Genomic DNA, 23957 nt, shown 5'->3' on the forward strand with positions numbered 1-23957 from the left:
GTCCATGGCTCAAGACGACACTGATCTTGTAACCGAAGAGGACAGACAAACAGTGAGCCAACCAAAAAGTGACCATAGAATTCAAATGTTTTCCCCTTGTCCTCATACTTTCCGTGGTCATTTACTTCTCACACTTGTATGAACTAATTATTCGACATGCAAACATGATTAATTTGTTGTAAAATAGGTGTTTTGGACACCACTGCGGTGTTCACGGAGGCTCCGACAACTCATCGGCACCTTAATCGCAACAACTCAATTTAAGTCACCTTCAAGGATTAGCATCATATTGGTTTGACTTTACATACACGAATATCAGAACTACCATATGGATGACGCGTGTAGACTACTCACGTCGTCGAAGACGAATTGTAGTCGGGACCCCCATTTTTTCATGGGCAAGTGGGACATTTGCCGGGCCCTCCCCTAAAACCAGTGCCGTCTTATCGCATGGGCCCACCATCTCAAGAGGTGGGGGGAAGGGATAGGGCTTCACAAAAATGAGATCTAGTTGAAATTTCCGAAAATTTGGTAAGGGATTCAGAAAAAAAATCACTTGCCCCGGGATGGGGGGGGGGGGGGGGAGAGCTCATGATGCTTTGAAGACGATCCTGCCCAAAACAAACAAAATATACTCATCGACTCATATTTGACTCCAATCGCAGGGACCCGGGAAACTAGATAAATTTAATGCCAAGCCTTCATTTAAATGAAACTTGCTGCTATATTGCAATCTTAATTTTCATTAAATAGCTGTTTTTTATATATAATTTGAAGTATTTTTGAAAAAGTACAAGGTTGTGCATTTTGATTAGATGTGTGAAAAAATGTTTTGCATTTTTCAGGAGATATTAAGTTTCAAAATTAAAAATACGTATATTTTGATAATAAAAAAACGATCCCATTAAATATTTTCAACTTAAATTCTGCAAATAAAATGTTATTTATGTGTGTTCATAATTCACCATTTAAAATTAGAAACTAAAATTTATTTCACGGAAATTTTATAAAGAGGTGCAATAACAGTAAGACATTTTATAGCGTGTAATATTGCAAGAGAGTATGTATACTAGTACTATCCGATCATTATCATTTTCACACATCAATAAATTTGAACATTAAAAAAAATTTATGATAATTCTTAGAGCAGCAAACAATTTCCCTCTGAATTTGATTGATAATATGAATGTAGTTCAGTTAATAAAAAATATTTTAATGACATTGTTGTTTTTTATTTATTTTTGTACATTGCCTGTGTATCCTTTTATTTTAACAAACAAGTTAGACATACAAGATTAATCGAAAGACTGGTTATTTGTGGAGATGAAGATTACAAAAAAGACAATTCATCACTGCCCCCACGGGGACTCGAACCCCGGTTTCTCGCTTGCCGGACGAGTGCTCTACCATCTAAGCTATGGAAGCAGATATATATATGCTCCAAGGTTGAAATATTCTATGTTGAAAGGCACCGTACATGGACGGCGTCAACAATCAACTAATAGCTCGTGAATGACAAAGGCCAACCAGATGGCCATATGCATATAGAAACGTCCTCTCCACTTGTCAATACAAGATTAATCGAAAGACTGGTTATTTGTGGAGATGAAGATTACAAGGAAGAAAATTCATCACTGCCCCCACGGGGACTCGAACCCCGGTCTCTCGCTTGCCAGTCACAAATAACCAGTCTTTCGATTAATCTTGTATTGACAAGTGGAGCAGGACGTTTCTATATGCATATGGCCATCTGGTTGGCCTTTGTCATTCACGAGCTATTAGTTGATTGTTGACGCCGTCCATGTACGGTGCCTTTCAACATATATATACGCTCCAAGGTTGAAATATTCTATCTGCTTCCATAGCTTAGATGGTAGAGCACTCGTCCGGCAAGCGAGAGACCGGGGTTCGAGTCCCCGTGGGGGCAGTGATGAATTTTCTTCCTTGTAATCTTCATCTCCACAAATAACCAGTCTTTCGATTAATCTTGTATTGACAAGTGGAGAGGACGTTTCTATATGCAAGTTAGACATACTTCTTCAGGGATGCTGGAAATCAAAAATGTTTGGTATTGCTCCAGTAATGAACATAATGTTCACTTGGATATGTATAAAGACCGTACGGCACATTCAACAAAAATGTCCCGCTTTTGGTAGATCTCTCATCGCCCGAACTGGGGGAGGGGGGGGGGAAGCTATATTTGAATGATGATTGGTATTGCTTTAGAAACATGAGCATATATGTTCTGGCGTCCCTGTACATATTTTTGAATTCTTGAGAGAGATGATTAGAAAGAAATGGGCTGCCATAAATTTCCATCTCTCATATTTTAATTTTCTCAGCATCATGCAATCTATTTCTTTATAACTCTGGTCTTTAACAGTTGAAGGATATTAAAACTATTTCCTTGAATTTAAATTGTCATTTGATATGGCAATGAACAGCTTGTAAGTATAAATTTCAGTGTAATATAGAATAATTAAATTCTTATTCAGAAGGTAAGTGAATGCATGTAAAGTTTTTCATTTAATAAACAGTATATAGAAGTATTGGCATCAAATGAAAGTTTTATTGCAATGAATTAATGCACCATTTATCCTAGAATGTGTAATATAAACCACATTCTGTAACTAAGTGGTGGGAGTATCATATCTTTCTATGAAATTTTATAGCTACAATTTCTATAAGAATCCGAGTTTGTAATATAAAAACCTATACAAATAATACAGTCTAAAATAGGATCTTCTGCAGATTCTATGGGATTCTGTATAAAGTTTCTATAGAAAAATAAGCCATAATATTGAATCACTCTATAATAATGGAAACTATGAAGTTTCCATAGAAAATGCATCATTTTTTCGGAATTCCATAGAGCTTCTATAAGAATCTATAGAGCAGTTTTTTTTTTTTTAGAAAAATGAGCCATAATTCTAAAGAATTCTATAATACTTTTTTATTGAGTTCCTATAGGAATCTATAAAAGTTTCTACAGAAAACAGGCCTGAATGAACGCCAGAACTGGACTTATCCCGTTGCCGAGATCTCTTCCAGCTCAGCTTTGTGGCAGAGTCCAGAACACTTTATTTTGTACGAGGTACGAAAGCCTGGATAACCAGGCAGAGATAAAGAAGCTGAAAGAGTAGTTGTATAACTCTGTGCAGATAATCTGTCATCTAGCCCTGACAGTCCTTCCAGTACGATGCGCTGTGCGCAGATGTTATAGAAATGGCGCCCACATTTTGCAGCAGAATGGGCCCGATGACCATACAAGCATGAGCGGAGATACGCCCCCCCCCCCACCCAGCGTCAAAGGTGGAGTCAACTGATCTAATGTATATATGAATTGACATCATCGTGCCCCCCCCAGCAATAATGACCGTGCTCCCGACAGTGCCGTCTTAAGGCATGGGCCCACCCGGGCACGGCCCGGGGGCCTCACAAAAATGAGATCTGGTCTAAATTTTTGAGAATTTGTTTGGTAGGGCCTCTGAAAAATCAATTGGCCCGGGGCCCATGATTAAGACGGCCGTGACTCCCGAGACTTCCAAGTCTATCTCCGCCTATGTATACCAGAGAATAGCATAGGCATCGGAACCAGGGGGGGGCCGAGTCTTATTTCAGTCCCACCCCCCTCAAGGATCGGGAAAAATAATTTCGGTGGGCCGCAAAGCAGTTGATTTCGCACCGGGCCGCAAAGCTCGTAAGGAACATATTGAAGATTCCCTACTATAGGATAACGCAATAATCGGCTTCTCAAGCTCACGTTGAAAAAAATACTCGTATCAATAATCCCACGCCGTTTGAGCACTTATTTTCTTCTGATTCGTTCATATTATCGAAGAAAACCATCTTTGGTCGAGCTATGACTGACCCGGATATGACTCTCACGTGACCCCTTACCAACAGGATGTCCGTCTCGAACATTCAGGAGGGGAAAATAGAACAAGAAGTATTAATCTCATCGAGGGCGATCACGAGTTGGGCAACTACCCTCATATAGCCAGCAGCAACATACTATTATTGAATTAACGACACCACAGGAAGTAGAGGCCAGCCTAGACGAGAAAATTCACCAATTGACTCACCCCTCTTCCGAAACGAAATAGATTAGGCGTAATTGAATTCGTCGCCGTCGAGCTTCTTGTGAGAATCATCTTGAAGAGATGACGTCATTAGAAATGGGAAACGAAATATATATAATGCCCCCCCCCCCTCTCCGAGCCTGAATTTGGTTTCACCAATTACTCGGGAATTTACTGTATCAAAAAGTTCATGCCGCTTGTTGACCTTCAAGACCTTACTGGCTTTCTAAACGACTTTTTCCTAATGGGGACACTAATTATCCAATTTGTGATCTAGATTAGAATACTACTAAGCGTTAGCGCTCTCTCTCTCTGGTATGGCCGCAACTGGGGGGGGGGGGAGCACACAGGTCTGGTGTCCCAGGCTCTGGACTTGAGTGGACAGTTCCTATCGGCTACAGCCAATATCGGTTAAGTCCATGTCTCTGCTCCAGACCGACGTATAACTGAAGTAGCTTGCACCGAGCACAATCGAGTCAACAGAAGCTAGACGAGTCATTAGATGAGCAAGCGAGTCCCGAGAATAAATTGTGTAAAATGTCCTCAATAAGAGTAGGGCTGTCCAACAAAACCACATATGAAGGTTTTTACAACTGGCTGTTGCGAAGATGAATTTTTGGAAAGAGAAAATTCAACTGCCTTTGCGGGGAATCGAGCCCAGCTCCTTTCACTTGAACGCCCTAGACCACTAGACTACAAAGGCAACGAATCTCCCAATCTTTCCTTTAAGCTCGCGTGAACCATGGATCCCCATAATCATCCAGCACACGAAATTCTCAAACGGAAATGTAGTGTCGCCATCTATCGTTAGAAAAACGAAAGTAAAGAACGATAACATGGGATGTTGCATAGTTCAAAATGCCAGGCATGATGGGAACCACAAAACAAACCTTCTCAAAAAGAGTTCTCATCACAGAAAAAGGTTTATTAACCCATACCCCTTCCCACCGAAGAATTTCACATGTCGGTGTATCTTCAATTCATCAAGAAAAGGCCATAAGTCATCAAGCTGCAATTATCTCAAGTGGTGGGGTGGGGATGCACAGAGGCCACTGAGAAAATATCTGCAATTCAATGGCTTTCGGGTCACGTGACAAGGGCCATAACGAGTATGATGGAGTCATCAGCCTCGCACTCTTTTCCTTTCCTAATATAATATTCCCATCGTAACACATCGAGCATGAAATTCCATTCCCATTGTGTGAGTCCGGATGCGTTTCGCTACCTCCGACAAACACCAGACCCGTCTGTTTTTTTCCCCTAAACATATAAACCAGCGGCCTACTGACAGCTTAATTTTCCACCCTTAGATCAATGTTTTTAAACCAAGATCCCGCGGATCCCAGGGGGGTTTTCCGAAACGTCACGGGCAATAAAAATGAACTGCGGTGAAAATATTTGTGGTAACGTTGTAAAACAATATTCTCCAAACGCTAGTCAAGGAATGCGGAAATTTTCTCTCTCTCTCTCTGTCTGTCCGCAAAAAATGTCGCCTAATCTGTGTAGGCACTGCAGAATTCATACATAATCTCAAAATTTATTTTTGCCGTCAGCCAGTCTGCAAATTATTCTTCCGGCTTATTTGTTCTTGGTGGACCGCAAATTATTCCTCCTATTCGTTTATCTCCTGCCGGTCCACAAATTATAATTGTTATTTATTAATTTCAACCGGTCCGCAAATTGTATTTTTTTTTTTTTTTTTTGGTCTTTTACCGGTCCACAATTACCTTTCTACTTATTTTTCGCCGGTCCGAAAACCATTTTTCTTATTTATATACACTTTTGACGGTCTGAATTCGTTTTTCTATTCATTTTTTTTTCCAGTTTGCAAATTACTATTTACACTATTTATTACTCTTCATTTACCGTTTGTCAGTCCGCAAATTACTCTTTTCTATTCATTTTTTTTTCCAGTCCACAAGTTCTTTATTTCCTATTTATCTATATTTTGCCGGTCCGCAAATTATTTTCGTATTTATAATTCTTTGCTGGTCAGCAAATTACTTTTCTATTTACAAATTTTTATGCCGATCCGTAAAGTGTATTTCCCATTCCTTTATCGTTTGCCAGTCCAAAAATTACTCATTTTTATACACATTTATTTTTTATCGGTCCGTCCGCAAATTATTTCTCGCATTTCTGCCGGTCCGCGAAATTGTTTTCACAGTCCGAAGGTGTAAAAAAGAACATATAATCCTGAAAATATCTTATAAATGAAAAAAATGTTGAACAATTTTATGGAGAATAGGGATATTTTTTTTTTTTTGGCGGGATCCTCAGAACAGTGGTTCTCGGCTCCAGAACATAACCCGCCTCTGTCGCGCGGAGATATTTAAGCAGGTGGTCAAAGACCTGGCCCATTCCAGAAAATCTTAGCTGTGTCCCTCGCTGTTCTCGACCCCGGGGCAATCGAGATATTTTGAGAAAGAGTGGGGGGGGGGGACACACAGATGGAAAACGAGCAAAATTAGGAGCCATGAAACGAACGGAGCCATTAACGAACTTGCAGAAAGTTGCGATGTATAAATAATCAAGTAAAATATATAAATCAAATTTGGCAAAAGGAATTGTGACTACTTTCAAAACCCATTAATACCCCCCCCCCCCCCCACGCAGCATCCTCATGTAGGGAGGGGATTCCAGTCCAGGGTTCCGGAGATCTAAGTAAATTATGATGATGTACAGTGAAACCTCACTACAACGACACTCGATATAACGACAAATCCCTCTGCAACGATATTTTTTCGAATCTGTTTTGGAATTGCCTGTAGTCTAATGTTGCTCCTCTCGATACGAAGATATCCTTTGCTGCGATAAATCCCTCTATAAGGATATCTTTTGAGGGTATTTCGAAACTACTCTACAACGATATTTTTTATATCTCCCTTTAAAAGGAAAAAAACAAAAAAAGTCAAATATATTTTTTAAATGCCTCACCGGTGTTTTCTCAAAGAGTATAACAACATTGGTATTTTATACAAATACAACGCCACAACAGGCAAAATGCCCCAACGAGGTGGCTGAGAACATCGATCTACCCTTAAAAAGTGTTAATGAAGTGGCCGTGACGTTACTTTCTTTGTAGCAAACGAAGGTGTTGTAAGAGAAACTACTTTCAGCAACTGAATTTAATTCATTTAATTCATCAATTACTTAATCAATTAGGATTTTTTTTTCTTTGCTGCGAATAAATACTCATACGTTCATTTTACGTGGTACAAACAGCGCCAATTTAGAAGAGATGCCAACAACAACTACAATAACAACAGAATAACTTTTTCGCAAATCGCATTCAAATAAAGGAATTCCTACAATTTTTATGAACTATTCAAGATTATATGGGGCACCTATCCGCTCCCTACGAAACCCTCGAAATGATATCCGTATTCTTTACAACTGTTCCCATCCTTCTTCAAAACTGTAGCAAGGTCCCTGGTAAACCCCAGACCTAGGCCTACTTCATGGACGATGCAATTTTCGCTGCTTCTAATGACGGTACACGTAAAATCCTGAAAGAGGTCATTACTTTCAATACAAAAAAATAGAAGACATGGCCAACAAAACAACCTTTCCATATAATTTCATTTCTAACTAGATTTCATCATTCGAATAACTTTCCTGCTGGATGACCTTGACTGTAATGGCTACCGTGCGTGCAGATATGCGTCCCACATTATAACAAGAACTATACACAAAAGGCGTACTCAAAATACACACACGAATAACAATGCGCTGCTGCTGCTACTGCTTCCGCGTATTTGCGCAAGTTGATGTCATGGAAATCCGAATGAATAAGGGACAGAACCTATTATCTCCATCCATATACATTGTTCAATTTGTAGAAAATGGTATTTTAGAGTTCATGTTAATGTGTACGCAGTGGCGTTCAATTCAATTTCGATAACATGCGGGGGTCACTAAATGACCATTTTTCTTGGCTACCAGCCATTATCAACATCCTGTTTTCATTTCGGCTTTCAACGAAAATTCCATGTAAAAGTATATTTCGTAATATGCACGTGAAATAAAACAAATATACCATTAAGAAAGCCGCGAAAGTTAATTTACCAGTTCCTAATGGTCATAAGGTCATTATTGATGAAACACCAAAAATATTCACTAAATTGAATTCCGTTCTCTATAAAACGCGTTTCGTTCCACAGTAAGCGTATAGCTCAACGTACGGTGTATGGATTTAAATCAGGGGGGGGGGGTCTGCAATGCACGGCCCCGGAGCTTTTTTCCCGTGGCCCATGAGATTCACCAGTAGTGCTGTTCATTTGATAAATTATAAAGTTGGGATACCGCGAGGTCAAAACTGTATTTGGGGGGCTCCTGATCTCATACAGAAAACTAGAAACCTTGAGTAAAACCCCCCTATTACCCCCCTCTTTTACGGCCAAATAATAATTTTCCCCCTTGTATAATAAAAGTATACATTTCAAACCCCTCATTTACGAACGAATCCCCCTCCGGTGTTCACAAAAGAGAGGTTTTACTGCACTTTAAAACAGAAATATCGGCATCAAAAAACACAAAAATTGTAAAATACTTTAACGGAAAAAAAAAATAACTCAGAATAAATGAAAAAATATTTGTGGAATAATTACAATCATTTCGTAATCGATAAAAATCTTTAAATATTGGAAAAATAAATCTAGAATTAATGCGAGAAATAATATAAACCCAAATAAGAAATAATTTTAGAATTTTTCAAATAAATAAAAGAATTTTTGAAACAATTTCAGAATCGGTGAAATAAATGATTTGATATAAAAGGAAAAAATAATTTTTCGGCATCAGCGATAGATATTATTTCGCAATTAATAAAAAATAATAAATGCACAATTATTGAAAGAAATGTCTCATTGAATATTTAATAATTGTTATTGTCATAAATATTGAAGGAAGTAATTTCAGTATGTGGGGGAAAAAATTCAGAATTACCGAAACAAATAATTGCAGAATCATTAAAAGTGATTTTAGAATAATTAAAAGAGATTTTAGAATAATTAAAAGTGATTTTAGAATAATTAAAAGTGATTTTAGAATAATTAAAAGTGATTTTAGAATAATTAAAAGTAGTTAATTAATCAATAACTTTTTCGGAACTGGTGAGAGACGTTATTTCACAAGTAATTGGCATTGATAGCTATTAAAAGAAATAATTTCAGAACATATGAGCCTTCAATCATTGTTTCCCCCCGCATTTTGACCAGTGTTCCACATCCTCGATCGGTGCCCCTAGGTCATTTTTCGCGGACAACTTCTAATTTTTCTAAATTCATAACGTAAAAATTTCAACAAAAAGAAATCACAGTTAATGCTTATTCCAGGCCCAACAGGCTAGAACTCGGTCAACCTGCTTCTTGTAGGGGCATGCTTCATGTCTCATGGGATATTTAAATTTCATTATAATTTAGGTATCCCCGTGGCTCCCTTAAGGGTGGGCTGATATCGCTACACTCAAGACAACAAATTTGTGTGAAAAAAGATAATTATTGGCACGTGACAAATCTGATCAAGGGGACTGTCAAAGATCCTAGCCTTACAGTAAATGGGATCATGGATCCCTTATGTATCAGATGTTTTGTGGATTAAATATTTTTTTGCAGTATCAACATGAACAAACTTATAAGCTTGAATGTTCAACGCTTGAATATGGGTTCATGATAATTATGAGCCCTCGGTAGGTGCCCCACCCCCCGTTCATCCAGAAATCCGTTCAATCCAATAAAGCAATAATTAAATAATATGGGAGGGGGGAAGCTTACATTTTATTCATTTGTTTTCTCACTATAGTGAAGCATCGTTACAACTGGAGTGACCATATAACCAATATTTTTGACAGTATGGATTTTTTTCCCTTCAAATAAATGGCCAATGTCCCGTTTTTTCTCCAACAAAGTTTACTTGAACTCGTGATATCAACCGAAATCGTGAATGAAAGTAATTTTCTCATCGCATATAAATTACACTATTTGCCACATGAATTTTTAGTATCGGGAATTTTTTAAAATTTTGATATCTGGCTTAAGTTTCCTCCAAGGTTCACCCGCTTTCCTTGAACCCCCGCTTTAACCACGTGTGTAGTTCCAGACTGTCGTCATGCAAATGGCTGTTATCAACAAGATAATGGGCTCCCTTCACTACACGAACACCGTTGGCACACTGTGAAAGTGTATAGTCATTTCTTTAGCTAGCACACACCACACGGACCCTAGATACATTCCCCACCCCCTTCCAGTATAGGAGTATCTATGAACTTTGATGTTGTACGTGTTTCGAATTTCTTAAAAAGCGTTAAAATTTTTGAGGGGAAATTTACGGAAGAAAATATTCTAATAATTCTAGGGCTCCAGACGTATAAAAGATGGCATTTAGGCCGGTATTACACTGTAAAAGTTTGATAAAATCCCTTTTATAAAACTTGAAAAATCTGACCAATAAGGTTATTGGTTACATTCTAGAAAATGCAATCGGTGACTTTATTGGCTGCATTTTTCAAGTTTTATAAAAGGACTTTTACCAAACTTTTATAGTGTAATACCGGCCTTAGGAATGCGAAGGTGTTGGGCATCCGGTCGCCAAAGAAAATGATCGTTAAGGTTCTTCAACATTATTATCACATTATGTATCATCCACGAACCATATCTCTCATCCACGCAAATAAAAATTCCTTTCACAAGGAATCATCATTTCGTGCATCGCGATAAAAAAAAAAAGTGATGCATTTAAAGAATCCCGCCAACACTCGGCAAGAAAGTGCAATTAATTATCAACCCTTGGTCGCTCGGACGGAAAAAGAAAGCAAATATACAGGGGGAAAAAATGTTTTTGTATGTATGTGTGGTTATCCCACCTTTTCGGATGCCCACGTTTTTGTTATCCCAGGTCTTCGAACTCAACCCTTTCTGGAAGATTCTTTGGAAATGACCTCTAAGAAGGGCGGAGGAAATCGTTACATAAATTCTATGAGTTAATTTGATGTTTTACGAAAGTTATTAATTCTCTTTTCATGGATTTCTGAGTGTGCAATCAAACCCCTCTATAGTGAAATTGCAGATATAACGAACGAAATAATTTTGTCTCTTCTCGCATTATGTTCTTGAAATGAGATCGGATATTGTGATGATACAGATATACATTTTCGCTTACTGCGAGTTCGAAGTAACTATTAGTCCGACCGAATTTCATTCGAGGTAAATACGGGACATGCCCATTTCTCTCCGAACATTACTCAAAATAATGCAAATATGATTATTGTAATCAAGGAGTAGTAGCATAAAATATATGTACTAATTTGTAAGTGTGAAATTTAAATATATTCTCATATATACATTGTTTGCTATAGCTGTAAATAAATAATATTTTAACCTGACCTGAGGATGTAATGATTGATTCATGCATTGGTAGAAATTGGTATTACACGTATACGATCATGAGCCAGCCCAGGCACTGAGAGCAGCTCCGGGACAATGTAATTGCTAAAAAAATTGTCAATTGTCGCCAAAAGGGGAGTAAAGTGAATTAAAATGCAAAAAAAAAAAAATGTTGAATGTTCTGAGCGGGGGATATTGTAAGATATTTGAATTCCATGAAGGGAAAACAGGAAATTAAAAAATATAAAATAATAATAAATAAACGAGGGTTATATATTATATCAGTTAGAAATAACACTATCAAAAGAATTATCTAAAATCTGAAGGCGTATTTTCACTCGCGTGTGGATGCGTATTGGAGAACACTAGATGCTGTTGAGACGGCAGTAGGAGCACTTTCTTTTGGATAAATATTCAAAAATCTATTTCAGTTCCTGCAGAATAGCCTTATTATCATCAAGGGTTCCGTGAGAAACTTTACGTTGGAAAACCCCTGACTTGGAGTACTACCCTACCAGGCACTTTTAACGTCGACAATATTATAAAGAATTGCTTATTTGACACTTTAAAGTGAGAAACGGTGTATGGATTTTTCTTATGGCACTTTACCACCGCAGCATCGTTTACCACTTTCACCCTCCAATTATGGAAATACTTCCTTTTGAAAATAAGCTCCTCGTTTGCAATCATAATGGCTGCATCACGCTTTCGAGATATACCTTGACGGTGGAGATGCTGCAAAAAAACTTGAGGGAATAGACAGGGCCTACTCGTGATACCAGAAATAAGAATGCACTCTGTCCAGGGCCGCAACTACATATGAAGAATTATTCTTATCACCAGGAGCCAATTTAAATTTCAGGGCCCCCTTCCACCGTAATTTCGAACGAAAAAACAGTAAATTTAGATCCCATCCTGATCCCGCACCTGGGAAGCGAGAAACGCCTGCCCTCCCTTAGTTACGGATTAATCAATTCTAGATTTATATCAACTCTAGAATTATTTTCCTAATTACGCTTCGCATTAATATTCTGGAGTTATTTCTCTCATTGATTCTGGATTTCCCTAATTTTATTCTGGATTTTCGTCCATTTCTGGAAAAAAAAAATTTAAATAATTTTTCTGTTCGAAATTTTCATTCATTTCTGTGTTAATAGTTTTATGGGTATTTTCAGTATTCCTATATATTCTGTATTTATGTTTGAATGCTGATTCCCCACCTCCAGAAATATACAAAATCGGTGCTAAAGGTGCCCCCCCCCCCCGATATTCTTTAAACAACCCTGACCGAACAATTATTTTCGCACCAGGACCAGCGTATGATAGCGGCAGCCCTGGCTCTCATTGTTCGTTGGAAGACTTCTTGAATCCCCAAGGCAGATCGGTTGAAAACCACTACTCGATTGCATGTGGATTGGAAATCTCAATTCAACATTATGTATTTTATACTGGAAAAGAGAAGAGGAAATCGAAGACAAAAGAAAAATTCCCATCAACCCTTTCGATGGTGATGATTCATATCACAACGAAAAAACAAAAACCGGAATTCGAACCGCGAAAAAAGACCTCGTTTTATGTAAGAGTCGAGACAAGTTGCAATACAAGAGCCTTACTTTTATATATATATATATATATGAAGGTGTGGCCGTAGTATCGATCATTTCCATGGGCCCCTCCGGGGCAGTTGATGCTTCTGAAGACCCCATTACGGGGCCCTAGTTAAGGAGCTTTCTTTTTTGTTTTTGCTCTCTTCCTGCGTCATACCCGAAATAGGATTGACCTTGTGATGTTTATGCTGCTATATATCAAGTAACACGGATCCACGTTGTTCTCTGAAGAAACAATATCCGATTTTCACAGAATTTGGCTAGACAATTTCCTTTAGTTTCTTCAAAATTGTGAAATTTTTTTTCTTATCAGGGCGATGGAAAAAGTCATTATTTCATTATTTCGAATGAACGGTATTAACGCTGCATGTTCATGGACAAAAAATGTAATTAAAATTAATAGGTTGAAATAATTTCAACGAGTAATACTGATAGGTCAATAAATTTCCAATTAGAATATAATGAAGTAAAACCGAATTGGATTCAAAATAAAATAAGGTAAATGTGAAAAATGTTCGCATAAGATAAAGCTAAGATAAAATAATATAAGAAAAACATAAGTATAAAAAAACTATTTAAATCTATATATATATGCATATATATTTGTCTAATTGCATTCTGATATTACGGAAAAAAAACGTATTTTCAAGTGCAGTTTTTGGAAAACAAAATAATTTGATTTAAAATAGATAAAATTGGGGGGGGGGGAAAACTAGATGAATTGAAAGATATAAATGAAAAAAAAAATAATTCGCAGATAAAACTAAAAAATTACACAAAAATTTGGTGATAAAACAACTAAAGCTAGAGGAATTTTATTATTAATTTTTTCTAATTTATGGAACTGAAAACACTGGATAAATTTGGAGATCGAACTTAAAAATAAGTACAGTGAGATAAAATAATGTAGATAAATAATGTACATAAATAAGTGTCGATAAAATAAATCGAAACAAGGTAGGCCTACATTAAACTTTTTCTTTCTTACACTGTACTCTGTTACTATAACATAGCAAAATATACCTTTAAATGCAGAATAATAAAACAAAACTAGATAAAACAAAAAACAAGATAAACATTTTACCTAGTGTTTTTTTTTTTTTTAATATTATTCTATATAAAACTTTAATATAGCAAAAAACAAAACAAAAATATACATATTTCTAAATTTATATAATTTTATTTTGAATCATTTTAATAAATTTCATATTTTCTTCAAATTTTATCTAGATTTATTTCCCCTTCTATCTCAGTTTACTCATGAAACTGACCGTGACGCGTGTGACAATAAGTGTCTCTTGCTGTGACTTGGCATCCAATGTAAGGGGGGAAAAAAACACACCGATTTATATAATTATACAAATTTCCATGGAACTTGAAATGTCACATCGAAGATTGGTTGCCACAAATTTTTCGACAATTCTGTCTTTTCCACCGTCACAATCAAGTCTCACTCCATAACCAGAACAACGACTTAAACAAGCACGAGAGCATGAAATTACAATCATTACAGCTATCACAACAGCACACACGACTATGTCAAAAACTTAAAACTGCCTCAAATTGATCAATTCATGACAAAAAACCAGATTTCTATCAGCTCAATCGAACGCAAAATTTGTCGTCCTAATATCGAACAGATAACCTGATAAACACCACACACACACACGTGCCAAATCCCCAACTGTTATAGGATAAAAAAAAGACAAACAAAAAAATGCATGATCTGATTCTGGCTAAAATCCAAAAACACCATAATACCGTCTACATTAAAATTCACGGAACAAAACAGTTATTATAATGCCATACAAGTATCTCATTGAAAATTCAGCAGCCAGTCTTGAATCCATTGAAATTACCAGAAAACCACTTGAAGGCTAAACTACTCGGGCATAACAATTTCCAGTGACAGCGATAACGTCATACAACCCGTTAGATAATAATGGACAAGATTTCATTCGAAGAAAATAACAATAACCGAAAAGTCAGGTCTGGACGGAACCAAAAAAAAAAAAGTAACAAATACTTGAAAATACGTGTCATTTCGGTCTTGGCACCGAGGTAAAAATGGTTTTCGTAAGCGCCGAAAATATACCCGTGTTTTAATAGAAATATCCTTGTTGAAGAGAAAAGACAAACTCATGCCATCCTTGAAAAATATCCAATGTCCTTGGGGCCCAAAACAATATCATCAAGCAACATTACCCAGAATCGGAAACGGGAAGAAGTAGAAGAAAAAACGCAAAATTCTGCCGAAGTGGCGGATGTAAGTGGTATCCTCTCTTTGGCCTCAGTTCGTAACGGCTACGTGCCTTAAAGCCAAGTAACCGTGTTACGTGTGACGGGCCATTTTTATTTATTTTTACATATGTCCTCATTATTCACAATTCAATTCAAAACAAGTTAATAAATCCGAGTGCAAAAAATACAAAACAAATGTAAATAATAAATGTTTGTAGAGAGCCATCTGGTGGCCAATTTTCGCAAAATTCCATTACGATATCGAATTTTGATTTTAAAAACGATGACGAATGCATCAGAAATATAGAATGATGATCCGAAATCAATACAAAAGAACTAAAAATGACTATTTTTTTCGTGATTTTTATCGAAAATTATTTTTGTTCGAATAAATCATGGAATTTACATAACGAGGTTGTACCCAAATATACCGAATTTGAGTGCACGTTCCTATGAGAATATGGGGAGTGGATTTAACACAGTGGTGCACAACATTTCCAGTTTGCGGGCCAGACGTGCAGCATTTCTGCAGGTCAGAAACTAGTATACATTATATAAGGCGACCATATGATCCGTATTTTATGGGACATTCCCGTAATTTCGGCCATGTCAACTTTTTTTCTATAAAATATCCCCTTATTTTCAACGAGGTTCATATGCCCTACCTCACATCCTGGAGCTGGGACCTTTCGGCCAAAGGTCCTCAACCTCTATCATAAATTATATTATGATTATGACTATCAAAAGTAATTTTAGTCATATAAATAATATACTTAATATATTAGTATTAGTATAACATATTAGTCATATAATAATAATAATCTGCCTCCCGGTAGAGGCAGAGATGAGTTGTTTCCTTTCTTAAAAAATTAACATCTAAAATAATAAATATCTTCACAACATCCAGTCTTCCGTATATCTTGTATTAAGTGGAGAGCGACATTCATGTCATAAATAATATATATTCATCTCATTATATGCACCAACATTTTTTTTGGTCAAAACTGGTAACTTCACTTCCCTTTGGCAATTTTTTGGCTATAATTGAAAGGGTTAATTTAGATCAGGGGCTCTCAAATTTCTTCCACGGCGCACAGTTTGGGAACCCTTGTCTTGAACAGTTTTTTTTTTTTAACTTGGCTACTTTAATTCCATTTAAAATTTTTTTTTTGGCAATAATTGATAACTTTACTTGCATTTGACAATTTTTGGGCTGTAATTGGCTACGTCACTTGCATCTGATGATGTTTTTTTTCTTTTCTCTGTGATAATTGGCAATATCGCGTATTTTTTTATGAAGGAAATATGGTCAGCCTAATATTTATCGTGTTGTGTGCACCGATAATTTTCTAGCGGAAAACCTTTCGCGGTCCGGATGGAGCCCCTTGTCGGATGATATTTGGCCCGAAGCCTGAGGTTGTACACCCCTGATTTGATGGGTTAGGTATTATTTGACCCACTTAGTTGGCATTCCGTGGAATGAATAAAGTTCCCAATGAAATCTCCCAACAGCAGTGTTATAAAGCCGTTCCTACACCCAATCGTGGTCAGTGCACGGGACTTGATCAGCAGCGCTACACCGCTCCGAGCCGCGCAAATCCGATTATCGATGACAAAATCAGCTTAGCCACATCTTACAAACCGGTACTCGTGCGGAATAGCGCTGCGGGTGCAGATCAGGTCCCGTGCATGACCGCGCTCAACAATAACAGTTTTCACGCATACAGAGTATATGCCCCGCACAGAAGAAATTCACTATATGTTGTTTTGTTATCCCGAGAAGATGTGAAAATTCTGCAAGTAAATTGATAGGTGGTCCGTGCAGATAAAAAAAAAAGAAGTTAGAGGGCACTTGGAACTCCTGAATGTAGATGACCAGCTGAACATCAAAAACGAACATAATCATTGAGACAATAAGGCAATTTCGTTGCAATAAAATTTGAAATGAATACGTCTTCTACATTGGCTACCACACGAAACCGGCTTCATTTCCGACATATAGACTTTAAACGCTCGTATCTCGAGAAATATAACGCACATATACAGATATCTGATGTGTACTGATAGATCTCGGTCAGTCAAATTCAACGACACCCCATTGATGTGAAAAAAAAACTTATGGTATAGATACCATGCTCACCTTATTGAACTACGAGATGTAGAGGACGCAGTGTCTGTTTAACCCATGAAGCGGTTTTTAAAATTTTCCTGATCCGCATTGTAACTGCCACATTTGAAATTGCGAAACCTTTTTAAATTGCCCCGTTTTTTAAGAATTATTTTTCCGATTGTGAGCAGATAACTGCTTTTCACCCCAGTAAGAAAATTTACTCCGCCCATCGCTTTTATTTCCCTGACTATGATACAAAAACACCTGCCATGTGTTGTGGTATTCCAAGATGATGATGCTGCTTTTTTTTTGCATCATTTGTCCCGACCGTATATTTCTGTATTTTTCTCGCTCCTTATATAACGCTGAACAAGAGCTGACTCCACCCACTGACTGTTGATTGGTTGGGGGAGATGGAAAACATGTTTTATTGTAAAAACAGTTTCATTGCGTTTTTAGAAGGCGAAATATCTCGGGGTGAAAGAGAAAAAGCAGATCAAGTTTGATGAAATATATATAGATCGCCACTGAAATGGTTAAAACTTGTGTCAGGGAAGTCTGGCGAGCACGGTAGCGTCCGAGGGCACAGAGTTGTTGGATCAATACTATAATAAAATTGCCCATTTCGAAGGGATTTAAGGTATAGGGCCTACCCCTATATATATATATACAGTAATTAGGTTACTAATAAGGCTGCTTTCTCTTTTACTTTAAATAAATAAATATACATATTTTTCAAGGATTGTGAATGTTACTGTTGGAGAGTTGGGGTTGAACTCCCAAAGGTAAAAAAGAATATCTACAGCAAGAAAAAACGATTAAAAAACAATCCTCGCGTTTTCATTAGCTCTGGGTCTGAAGCTGTTATAGTGGAGCTCCTCGTTAACGGACACCGTGTCAAGCTACGACGGTCGTTAATATATGTCGAAATATATTGAGGCTCCATTTCCCAGACATCGAAAGTGTCCGTTATCGGGAGGTGTCTGCTAACAGAGTGTGTCCATTATGGAGGTTCCGCAGTATCTCATGAGTACGGATATTTCTCATAATTGCCAGAGATATGACATGGGCCTCAAAATTCTACATCTATTTAGACTCTATTAGACATCCATGATTAAGACTCTTAGGCGAACTAATCAACAAACAATAAGCAGCCGGATAAAGAAGGAAATGTGACGACGTGTGCTAAACTACGAAATCAGCAGATGTTTCCAGATACGGAATGGAAAGAAAACATTTCGCGTATAACATTGTACGCGTAAACATAGTATACAAAGCAACATGAGCAAACATTGCTCCTGTAGTTCAGTCTCAAGGTTCGTTTCTTGAGTCTGTAAATAGGATCTTGCATAAGACATTTTCTTTTCCGTTTTCAAGGAAGTTTAAACAAGTACTATGTAAACTCTAGGTTTACAAGAGAACCGCGCAATACAAATGAAAACAGACAGCGAGGCACTGCGTGATTTTATCTCGCGGTTGCCATTACGGTGGATTGATTGAGAAAAAATTGTGCAAATTTAAGTATCCGATGCGAATTTAAAAACCCTTGGATGAGACTATGCCTTGACAACTTTCAGGCGGCAGGTCAATATGTCGACCAGAAAATATCGGTATAGGTGCTGAAATTTTTTTGAGCATGATCAGAAAATAGGAGTCAAATCATCACAGCGTGTCTTCCATCATGAGTAGGGGTCATCAAGTCCTATCTAAAAATTAAAAAAAAAACTTATTTAGGACCGAAAAAAGTTATGCTTAGCTCCTTAGGAATTTCACCGACACCTAAACTGTTTTTGAATTTGTCCAACCCCGATATATAAGGTACGTATTTAACAAGGCTTCCAGTGTTTGTCTATGCAATGTTGAATCTATGCTACTCGTGTTCAGGTTTGTACATGGTTTGACTCGCTCAGCGCGACTGTAATATGGACGAGAGGAAAAATCACGAGGCAAGCAACGGTTGCCAGTCGAGTCTGTCAATAGCTTGAATTGCTTTCAGCATAGAGCCTAGGCTAATATTCTTCGAATTTTTTTTTATACTTACGGACTAGTGAAATTAAATAAACAATTTTGCGGACTAGCATTAATGGAAGAAATAATTTGCGAGAATGCGAAACATTAATACTATTTATTTAGGGAAAAAAATTTCCCAACCTTCTCACTGGTGTTATACATATATTTCATATAATATCTATATTGTACTATTGTGCAAGCGAGAAACAGCGTTGAGGTAGGTAGCATTTGGGGTTCTATCAAATAAAAACAAAACTGTGTGTTACGATTCCTGAAGGGAAATTGGTTATTGTGTCTAAAACCGGTATGAAGCATGAAAATGACCAGTACCTGGTATGATATCGGTGTAAATTTTGTACGCCGTAATACTCTGGTTATGATTTTATGTTCGCCGTAGGATTTCAGCAATTACTATTCGGTGTTCCGAATGTGAATAAAACTTAAACTAACGAGCAACAAGATATTTCACAGTAGACAACGCATTACGATGCTCATCTTTTTTTTTTTTATATATATGACAGCATGAATTCTAGCAATATGCTTAAAACATTATACAAGATAGAAAACTCTTAAGTTGGAACTTCTGTCATCTCTCGATTAAAAACAAAGCCATTTGATAATTCTTAAAGTAAAATTTAAGGTTTTAAACCGGAGTGAGGCTTGAAAATGAAAAAAGTATGGTATAATAGAATTATAATTTTGTGTGTTATAATACCAGTTACTATGTTTTTTTGTTTCTGAAGAATATAATCAATTACTTGATTTTAACAAAACGTTTCGTACACCGGTGATAATTACTACCTAGACCGTTTACGTTTAGACCGTAAATGGTATTCGTACACCCATGCCTATTTAACGAAATATTGATGTGCTAAATCATACGCGCTCAACCCATGGCCTGCGGCCTTCGGAGTCGCCTGATATGTGACGCGTGATAAACCTAATATTGTAAAAAATGAACAAAGCGGCACATTCCCTGATCTCTTGGCCCGCACACTCTTCTAAACGTAGAACATCCTTGTGCTGAACACTTATATTCTAGACGGCTATCGCAACGGCATCAAAAGACTAGGATATCACTTCCTAAAATCGTATTTTCGAGGTGTTAACAAGCCCTAGCAAAGCCCGTAACAAAAGATAATAAAAGCAAACACAACCAATTATAAACGTTGGATCTTCTACTTAAAGGATGGCGATGACCTTGTGAAAATTAAAAACCTTCTGTCTAGTCGATGAACTGCAAAAAAAACTGCGAATAAAACAACTCATGATTCCGTCTCGCTTAGACACCGGCCGCGCTCTTATTAGACGCAGTCAACGTACGCACCTGCTCCGACGACGACGACTAAGAACTCATGAATGTAACCTATTGCATCCTTACTACTACAACCGGCGCATGAGAAATGCCTGCAGTGACGACGAGATTTGTTTTTGCTTGCCATCCGTTGGGATCGTGATTCGAAATCCTTTTCCTAGAAGGAATTCCTCGCGATAGATAAATAAATAAATAAATATATAAGGCACGCAAATCGCCCCCAACCTCGGCACATAAAGCAAACATGCACTACGCGCAACATCTCCTGGAACTGGTAAATGTGATGACAATGCACAGCTGGATTGCGTAAAAAAAATTCCAAACATGTGTTTACCGGTTCAAGGAGCAGCGGAGCAAGACCCTCAACATTCCTCAAGACACGGAATCCGCTAAATCATCAGCTTGCATGTTTTTTTTGGCGGCGAATAATACATAGTAATGAAATGCTCGGAAATCGCTGCTTAACTGAGTAGCAGCGGGATTTTGTGATGTAACTTAAAGGTGAGGAATGATCTAATGAAACAAATATCCAGAAGGGGAACTCGGGTGTCTTTATCAAACCATAGTGTTGCAGATTGCGCAGCATAGGATAGCAAAGAGAAAATGTAGAGCAGTATTTCTTGTCGTTTTTTTTCCCGCAATCTTTGGACCACATTTCTTCTAGTGTGGACTCCTTTTATTCGGCTCCCCCTTACCCAATTCATCCAGGAACAAGATCATTTGAGTAAATTTGCAGTAAACAAAAATTTTATAAAAAGGTTAATCTCCGGACCCATGACTCAAAGTGAGTGTCTCCAAAGTGTATGTGCTCCAGTGCAGTGTTTCTCAAAGTGTACGTCGCCAACCTCTGTCAGGGGGATCGCAGTGAACCGGGGATATTGATTTGTGTGACTATAGCTTGTGTGCTTAGAGAAGTGGTTCTTTTATAGGTGAAAATATCTGGAAACTGAAATTTCATTTACTCACACACAGACATATAATAAAATACATAAAAACACAGATTAAATACAGCACGACACATATGCGAACATACACAAACAACATACATGGTCCACATTGTTGCGCCTGTATCAGTGCGATCAGTCCAAGGCAAACTATATAAAATATTTATGTTGACGGCAAACACACCCATAAAGCAGAGTGAATAAAGTAGCCTTAAACATGATTTTCACAATCAATCCAATCACGTTTAAATTTCAATTTTATTATAATTTCAAAATGGTTTCTTAAGCTAATTATTTTCCATTTAAAGTATAGAAGTTGTATTTTATTGGTTATTTATATAATGGGCAACAGATTTCCGAAAGGAGTTTTAAATTTTTATAATTTTTTAAATCACGGTTAAGTTGTAGTTTGTGGGGGCGAGATAATGAAACAGCTTTTGGAAAATGGTTTTCTTGAGTTTGTGAACGTCATAGGAAATTCCCCGTCTGCTTTCCGGGTTTCGCCCAGTTTTGATTTCAAACCAAGAGGGGTTTCTGTGTGTAAACATTAATATTTTAAACATATGTAATTTGCTGAGATTGAAAAGAAAATCAAAACGAGCTCTATTTATACAAATACAAATACAACGCCACAACAGGCAAATTGCCCAACGAGGTGGCTGACTTAAGAACATCATGGATCCCCGAGCCATTTTTTGGAGGCCCTACCTACTACTGCTACACCACACATGCACCCCCCCCCCGCGGAAACCCCCAACGAATCGGTACATGCGGGAATGTGCGTGTACGTGTAGTGAAACCTGACGAAGTTTTTTTGTTTCTCTGTAATGCTTGTTATGTGTAGTGCTGCCATCTGCCACCAGTTTTTCTAACTATGAGTGAAGTGTTATGATTGAATGATTTATCGTTGTAGGACTTGCTCTCTGTGGCGAGACTTTTTAACGGGGAGATCGGCTCGCATTTGCGCCTTGAAGTTGGGAACCACAGAAAACCAACTTCAGCCGACCACCGTTGAATGGAACATTGTACTTAATATTTTATTTAAAGAAATATTAATCGTATTTAAATTTGTTGCTCTCTGTGGCGAGACTTTTTAACGGGGAGATCGGCTCGCATTTGCGCCTTGAAGTTGGGAACCACAGAAAACCAACTTCAGCCGACCACCGTTGAATGGAACATTGTACTTAATATTTTATTTAAAGAAATATTAATCGTATTTAAATTTGATTCACACACAGTCTCCTCCCCAGACGCAAAGGACATACTGAATTAGCGAAAGTACCCAGGCATAATAAATTGTTAGGAGAAAATCCATAGAAACTATATTTTTTAAACCAAAAATTCGAATATTAATGTAGTTTAGTCTATTGCAGATCGTCAGGGGCATGGGTCTTCCATTTTAAATTTTTATCCATAGTTACACCAAGATATTTTATTTCTTCAGTTTCATAGATTATGGAACACAGGGAAGGTTCACTTGTAAACACTCCTTATTATGACAATGAATTATGATATCAGTATTGTTTTTATGGGTATAGAGTTGAAATTGTATATGTTACCGGCAAAGTATGAAATCCAGGCATTCTATAGAATGCCTAGGCATTGTATAGAATGCCTGGTCGTTTCAGGCAAAGTATGAAATACCGGTTTTATTCTATACTTTGCCTAGGCATTCTATAGAATGACTAGTCATTCTATAGAATGCCTAAACACAATCCAGGCAAAGTATGAAATATCTTCTTCCAACAAATCTCTTTAGGGGCGGTATAAAATATTACATAAAATTAAAATTTCATAGAATTTTCTTTTTTTCCCGGAAACGTTTCCCTTTCGCTCTCGTGAAAAAGGATCTGTTGAGGGGCGGTATAAAATATTACAATTTCTTCGAATTAAAATTTCGCAGAATTTTCGTCATTTTTTCCCGGAAACGTTTCCCTTTCGCTCTCGTGAAAAAGGATCTGTTGAGGGGCGGTATAAAATATTACAATTTCTTCGAATTAAAATTTCGCAGAATTTTCGTCATTTTTTCCCGGAAACGTTTCCCTTTCGCTCTCGTGAAAAAGGATCTGTTGAGGGGCGGTATAAAATATTACAATTTCTTCGAATTAAAATTTCGCAGAATTTTCGTCATTCTTTCCCGGAAACGTTTCCCTTTCGCTCTCGTGAAAAAGGATCTGTTGAGGGGCGGTATAAAATATTACAATTTCTTCGAATTAAAATTTCGCAGAATTTTCGTCATTTTTTCCCGGAAACGTTTCCCTTTCGC

The 23957-nt window shown here is 37.3% G+C and overlaps 1 protein-coding gene and 1 non-coding gene across 4 annotated transcripts in view; one reads left to right on the forward strand and one right to left on the reverse strand.

Moving 5' to 3' along the window:
- The window catches only part of LOC149080805 (uncharacterized), a 79679-nt gene that overhangs the window by 21502 nt on the left and 34220 nt on the right, over window positions 1-23957 (reverse strand). The window lies entirely within an intron of this gene.
- On the forward strand, window positions 1856-1927 carry TRNAA-GGC (transfer RNA alanine (anticodon GGC)). The gene has a single exon. It is a non-coding gene; the product is annotated as a tRNA-Ala (tRNA).

Source organism: Pholcus phalangioides, unplaced genomic scaffold, assembly GCF_987345545.1.
Source record: "Pholcus phalangioides strain wild (caught in Gottingen) unplaced genomic scaffold, Ppha-v1.0 ptg000010l_1, whole genome shotgun sequence".
Lineage (NCBI taxonomy): Eukaryota > Metazoa > Arthropoda > Arachnida > Araneae > Pholcidae > Pholcus > Pholcus phalangioides.